We start from the raw sequence: 6,299 nt of genomic DNA on the forward strand, positions 1-6,299 counted from the left end.
GCTGGCGCTGAGTTCTCGGCCACAAACAAACATCTCCTGATAATGAGCTACCTCATTACTTCCCAGACTGGCACCCCCCTCTGCCACCATCTGCCATCTCACCTGTCACCTGGCACGGCCCCCATCCTCCCATCAGCAGGAAGCAGGGCCCTGCTGCCTCGAACCTCCTTCCACCAAGTCCTGCCTGCCTCTGCTCCCACAGGAGGCGGGGGGGCGGTCCTGCATCCAGGCCATGCCACAGACATGAGCTGGGGGTGCGGATGGGGGGACAAGCAGTTGGCTCCCCTGGGCAAGTTCTCACATGGTTCCTTGGCTGATGTTGAATTTATTAGGCAGTGAACTGCGTTACAGAGTGCAAAGTTCCTGAGGTGCAAATGTGCCAGCCCCAGCTCCATGCTCCCTTCCTACAGAGCTCCAGCTCTGTCCAGTGCACCAGGGTGCCGCTGAGAAATGACCTTCTCTGTGGCTGGCAGGGCCATGTGTCCAGCGCTGCCAGTGAGACGTGCAGGTCAGTTCGGCGGCTTCTGGAAAAGCCTTTCCCTCAGCTGTACCGTGCACTGCTCTCCCTCCGGCCTGGTACGCCTTGTGACCTTGGCAGTGGAGCCACTGTCTTGCAGTCAAGAGGACAGGAGTGGGTGAGGCTGCTGTTCCAGTGGAGCTGCTGCCTGGCCAGGACCGCCTGTGCCTGGATGCCACCCGTCCTGGGACGAAACCCTCGCCTTAGCGCACTGAGCCCTGTGTCTGCTTCTGTGGCCCACAGCGACACGCAGCACTGGCTGGCTCAGGAATAAAGTGAAAATAAAGTGAGACGTCTCCCTCACAGCCCTGTCCCGCTCCCAGCTTCCTAGAGGCAAGGAATATGACCACTTTCTTGGGGTCTTTCCAGAAATTCTGGATGCGTACATAACCACATGATTATATGTTGTTTTGTTTTTGCGCCCAAATGGTGGCATAGGGCATGCAGACTACGCTGTCTGCCCTCGTACCTTCTACCAGACGATGCACCTAGACGTCCTCCACAGGGCAGCTACACTGGCTGCGCAGCACTGCGCAGTGTCAGTCACCTTAATCGGTTTAACCCATCCCCTGCCGATGGTCGTTTCCAATCCTTAGGAGCAAACGCTCTGGCAATGACTTTTAAAGGTACTATTTGGACAGATGTTGACGAAAGACGAAGTCGCCCGGTGAAAACCAGGCTGTGAGGCTCAGCCAGAAAGCTAGCAAGGAGTCGTCGCTTTTGATTTCCTTCTCCAACCAGGGCTGGGCTCGGCCCTCCCCAAGCGTAGACCCGCCCCAGGATTGGCCCCACCCTCTGGACCTCCCGTAGCTCCCAGAAGGCCTGGCCCCACCCCTACTTGGCCCTGCCCACAGGACAACTGGCTCCTCCCTCAAGCATGGCCCCACCTCCAGGAGTCCTGGCCCCACCCAAAGGCCTGGCCCTGCCCCTTGAGGTCTGCCTTCTCCTCCAGGCCTGGCTCCAGCCCCAAGATCCTGGCAACTGCTCCGGTCCTAGCCCAACCCCTAGGAGACAGGGTACCACCCCAAGGATATCTGGCTCCTCGCACAGTCATGGCCTCATCCGGAAGCAAGGCACCACCCCAGGAGGCCTGGCCCCACCCCTTGAGGTCTGGCTCCTGCTCCAGGCTTGGCCCCATCCCCAGGAGACCTAGTTCTGCCTCAGGGAAATCTGGATTCTCCCCCCAGTTACGGCCCCAACCCCAGGGGACGTGGGTTCTCTGCAGGAACCTGGCTCCGCCCCCAGGCCCAGATGCACCCTAGGAGGCCTGGCTCCACCCCTTGAGGTCTGGCTCCTGCTTCAGGCCTGACCCCATCCCCAGTAGACCTAGTTCCACCTCAAGGAAATCTGAATTCTCCCCCTAGTTATGGCTCCAACCCCAGGGGACGTGGGTGCTCTGCAGAAGCCTGACTTTGCCCCCAAGCCTAGCCCCACCCCAGGAGGCCTGGCTGTACCGCCAGGAGACCTAGTTCCACCCCTAGGAGATATGGCTCCTCCCCCAGTCATGGCCCCACCCTGGGAGGTCTGGCTCCTCCTCTAAGACCCTGGCTCCGCCCCCAGACTCTTTCTCCCTCACTGGGTCCAGCCCCCACGGCCTAGTTCCCGGGCCGCTGAAACTGCCTGCCTGCTGGTCTTTTCATCGCCACTCCTGCCCCCTTCTGACTCCCCATCCATGCCACTCACTCTTCTTAAAACCCTCCAGGGGCATTGCGCCCCCGGGGTGAGGACCAAGCCCCAAGACTGGTTCTGGGACTTTGGGGTACTTGCCTTCCTGGCTTTTCTGTGACTACACACATGCTGCTTCCAACCCCGCCCCTGCTGCGCCCTGCTGCCCAGAGCGCCTCTACCCTGCAGACCCTGCTTCCAACGGCAGGCCAGGTATCTGCTCCCCCAGCCTCCGGGTCCCCCAGCCAGAGCCTGCCACTCATCTATCGCCTGGTGCCCCCCTCCTCTGCGGAGCTTACAATTCTAAGAGCTGACGACGTCCACCGCGCGCTCGCATTTTGCTCGGCGCATTTCCTAGCATTGTCCGTCTCACTTAATCCTCAAACCGCTTAGGGAGGTCAGACCATTGTTACTCTCGCCCCAGAAGAGGAGACAGGGGCTGTTTGCATCCGTGTCCCCTGGGCCCAGCACATGGGGTTTTGTTGGTTGAAAGAATGCGTAAATGGGGTGGGCAAAGGAAGAAAAAGAGGCAAAGACAATTTTGGTTTCCATGGCAACGGAAAGGCTACAGCACCGTGAACAGAGCGGACTGAGGAGGGAGGTGACCTGGGGAGCAGGATCAACCATGGAATTTCAAGGTCCAAGGGACCGTAGGTTTCCTCTAGTCGAGATGTTCTCGCCTGGGGTCAAGTTCACCCCCCAGGGAACATTTGGTAATGACTGGAGGCATTTTGGATTGTCATTTTGCTTAGGGGGTGGGTGCTACTGGCATATAATGGATTGGGACCAGAACTATTGCAGGATGCCCTGCGGTGCACAGGTCAGCCTCCACAACAGAGTTATCCAGCCCAAAATATCAACAGTGCAGAAGCTGAGAAGCCCTGATGTGGTTTAACCCTGTTCTGGGTTAAATTTTCTCTACAACATTCCACCCCCACCAGAGCTTCTTTCAGTCTTTGCTTAACCACTTTCAGTGATAGTGAGCTCACTACCTCTACAGGCAGCTCGTCCAAGGTGATGAGCTTGCACCAGTGCCAGAGCTGGTGACACACCCAGGGGAAGTTAAGCAAAAGCCTCAACAACAAGAAAAGCAAGCGCTTGGCTGTCACTGAAGGGCTTCAAGAGGAGCAACCCCCCCCCCCCGCCCACCACACACACACCGCCCGACTTCAGGCTGTGCTTAGATTCTCCTCCATAGAGGGGTCTCCAGAAACCAGGGGCCTGGGAGGAGTTCAGAGGGTCCTGTTTGTTCTTGCCCTAGGATATTTCAGCCTGGAGCGGCAGGGTGGGAGTAGGGAGAGGCAAGAAGGAGGCAGGACTTGGCCACCTTAATTTCTAGAAGTAAAATTAAGTTTCTGAAATATTAAAGCCTGATTAATGATTTGCATCTGGAAGTATTTAGGGGGAAATGTATGTATTCTGAAACACCTCGAAAAATAAAATGGATGGGTAGATGGAGTGATGGGTGGATGGGTGGATGAGTAGATGAATAGACGGATGGGTGAATGTGTGGGTGGGTAGGTGGATGAGTGAATGGATGGATGAGTAGATGGGTGGACGGGTGAATGATGGGAAGGTGAATAGGTGGATAGGTGGATGAACTGATGGCTGGGTGGGTGGAGGAATGGATGGATAACTGGACAGATGGGTGAATGGATGAACTGATGGGTGGGTGGATGGCTGGCTAGCTGGCTGGCTGGATGGATGGATGGACGGATGGATGAATGGGTGAGTGAATGGTCTAATGGTTGGATGGGTGGGTGAATAAATGCACAGATATGTGATCAAGCAAATGTGGAATATTTTTTATTGTTCTATCATTAAGCCTATGTCACAGATAAGGAAACAAGGGCCAGAAAGTTTAGGGAGATCAGTCAAGGTCACCCAGCTAGTGAATCATGGGGCCAGGATTTGCACCTGGACTGGTTTTGCAGAGCCATTTCTCCGCACCCCTCTGGAACTCACCTCTCCCATAGGTGCTTATTGAGGGGCATGGCTGCTCCAGGGTTTCTATGGGAGAATCGTCCTGACAGCAGCCTCACCGGAAGGGTTTGTCTTGAGGCTGCATTTGCAGGGCACTCTGTACAACAGCCTTGATGGTACCGATGGGAATAGTGAGGTGGGAACAGGTAACAGGTGTAAACTTAGGGAAATCAGATGCTGTTCCTGATGAAGAGCTCCTTTAGATGCCAGAAGGAGGGCAGTGCGTGGAGACAGGCAGGCCCTGCCCTCATGGAAGTGGCACTCTATTTTCCACCTCTTCATTATTATTTTACCAGCAGGTTCTAAAGCAAGGGTTCTTAACCCTTTTCATGCCATGGATCCTTTTGCCATTCCATTGAAGCCTGTGGATCCCTGCCCAGAATAATGTTTTAAATGCATAAATAAATACACAGACTATAATCAAAGCCAGTTACATATATAGCTCTAGATGGAAATTTAGTGATAGGGGTTTCTTTATAGGACATTAAATAACCAGCTCTAACCATCCCATCTCCTCTGCTAGAGGTGGGCCTGTGTGGGGCGGTCAGCCGCTGTGGAATCCTGCAATTCTGGTTTAGTGTGTTAACCCCAGGGGGTCAGTTGGACCTGGGCTTGAATATACCAGTTCACAAGCTGGGGGACCCTGAGTAATGACATCACCCAGCCTGGATTTTCTCATCTGTAAAGTGGGGGTGATCACGGCGCCTGCCTGGAAGAGGAGGTAAAGACAGTGCTGCTATGAGATGTCTGTCTGGACACTAGCTGCGGGGTCCCTATCGAGGTCTCTGTGAGCAACAAAGTCACAGCTGACTGATGCCCCTGAGTCCAGGGACTGTGTGTGTGAGATAAAGGTTGGTGAAAACAAGCACATACATTTTTCTTGCTAGGTTCACAGGCCCCCAAAGTCCTCCATGAGTCCCACGGAAATCCCTGTTCCTGGGGGAATCAGACATCCACTACCTGCACCAGCAGACACTCTTGGCCTGCCCTTGTCCTCCAAGCAGTGGGAACTTTTAAACCTCTTGAGCCCAAGTGGCTGCAAGAATGTCCAGGCTGTTAGAGGACAATGACGCCCGCCCCTCCCAACCCCCAGGGGCCAGCAGGCTGATGTTTTGCTTTCTGTTCAGCCTGGAAGGGAAGCAGGGTCAGCCCTGAGCAGGGACAGGCCTGTCAGGGTCCCTCAGACCTTGAGCCAGCAGCTGGGGAGAAGCGAGGCTGTTTTTGTGCCTGCTGAGTCCCTGGGGCCAGCCAGCCAGGAAGGCCACCCGGGGCCAGGCCCCTCTACTCACCAGCCAGACAGCTGTTTTCTTAAAAGTCCTGGCAGGATGGAAAAGCTCTGGCCCGGCCGGGAAGTGGAGACGTTACACAGCTGAGTGATCCCAGCTGTGGCTGGGGCCCTGGGCGTCTGTCATGTGGTCCGAGGCTGGGTGTCCGTCTTACCTGTGGGGGAAGGAGTGTTGCCCACTCACCTCCCTGCCACTGGGGCCCTGGCATCCAGCCCTGCCGCTCCTGCCCGGACCAGAGGGGAAAATCGAGGGCACTCGGGTAGGGGAACAACCACGCAAATGGCAGGAGCCGTCCAGATTCCTGGGCGGGGAGGAGATTTCGCTGACCAGAGAGGAGCGGTCCTTCCGGGGAGACGCAAGCCTCGCGCAGCCTGTGCCACTGGAGTTCAGCAAGGTTCAAAGCCTGTTTCTGGCTGAGCGGTCGGGGGCCAGTCCTGTAACTTCTAGCGTCCTTCTCCATTCGGTGGGGATCGCAGGGCATTCAGTCCCAAGAGGGAGCAGGTGCGGCAGGCCCGCATGGGGTGGGGGAGAAAAGTGCGCCAGCGCTAATTAACAACAGTTGCCCTCTGGGCCTCGGCTTCCCCCCGTTGTAAACTGGGAGAGCCAGCCTCTAGAACTGACCTGACCCCTTCCTCTTCCTGGAAACAGAGCCCAGCCTCCCCCTTAGCCAATCATTGAGCCTCCTGCTCTCCTTTAAAAGCTCATTTGGAATCAGGTGCAGTGACTCACACCTGTAATCCCAGCACTTTGGGACGCCAAAGCAGGAGGATTGCTTGAATCCAGGAGTTCAAGCCTGGGCAACACGGCAAAACGCCATCTCTACAAAAAAATACAAAAAGTAGCCGGGC

The 6,299-nt window shown here is 56.0% G+C and overlaps 1 long non-coding RNA gene across 2 annotated transcripts; it reads right to left on the reverse strand.

The window, feature by feature from the left end:
- Positions 1-401: 401 nt before the first annotated feature.
- LOC131383700 (uncharacterized) lies at positions 402-5,909 on the reverse strand. Of its 2 annotated transcripts, none has more exons than XR_009213935.1 (3): positions 5,779-5,909; positions 5,455-5,605; positions 402-776 (listed from the first exon to the last, which is right to left on the reverse strand). It is a non-coding gene; the product is annotated as an uncharacterized LOC131383700 (long non-coding RNA). The 2 variants fall into 2 exon arrangements; XR_009213936.1 differs by lacking the exon at positions 402-776 and adding an exon at positions 4,423-4,537.
- Positions 5,910-6,299: the final 390 nt, after the last annotated feature.

Source organism: Hylobates moloch, unplaced genomic scaffold (genome assembly GCF_009828535.3).
Source record: "Hylobates moloch isolate HMO894 unplaced genomic scaffold, HMol_V3 SCAFFOLD_6, whole genome shotgun sequence".
Taxonomy (NCBI): Eukaryota; Metazoa; Chordata; class Mammalia; order Primates; family Hylobatidae; genus Hylobates; species Hylobates moloch.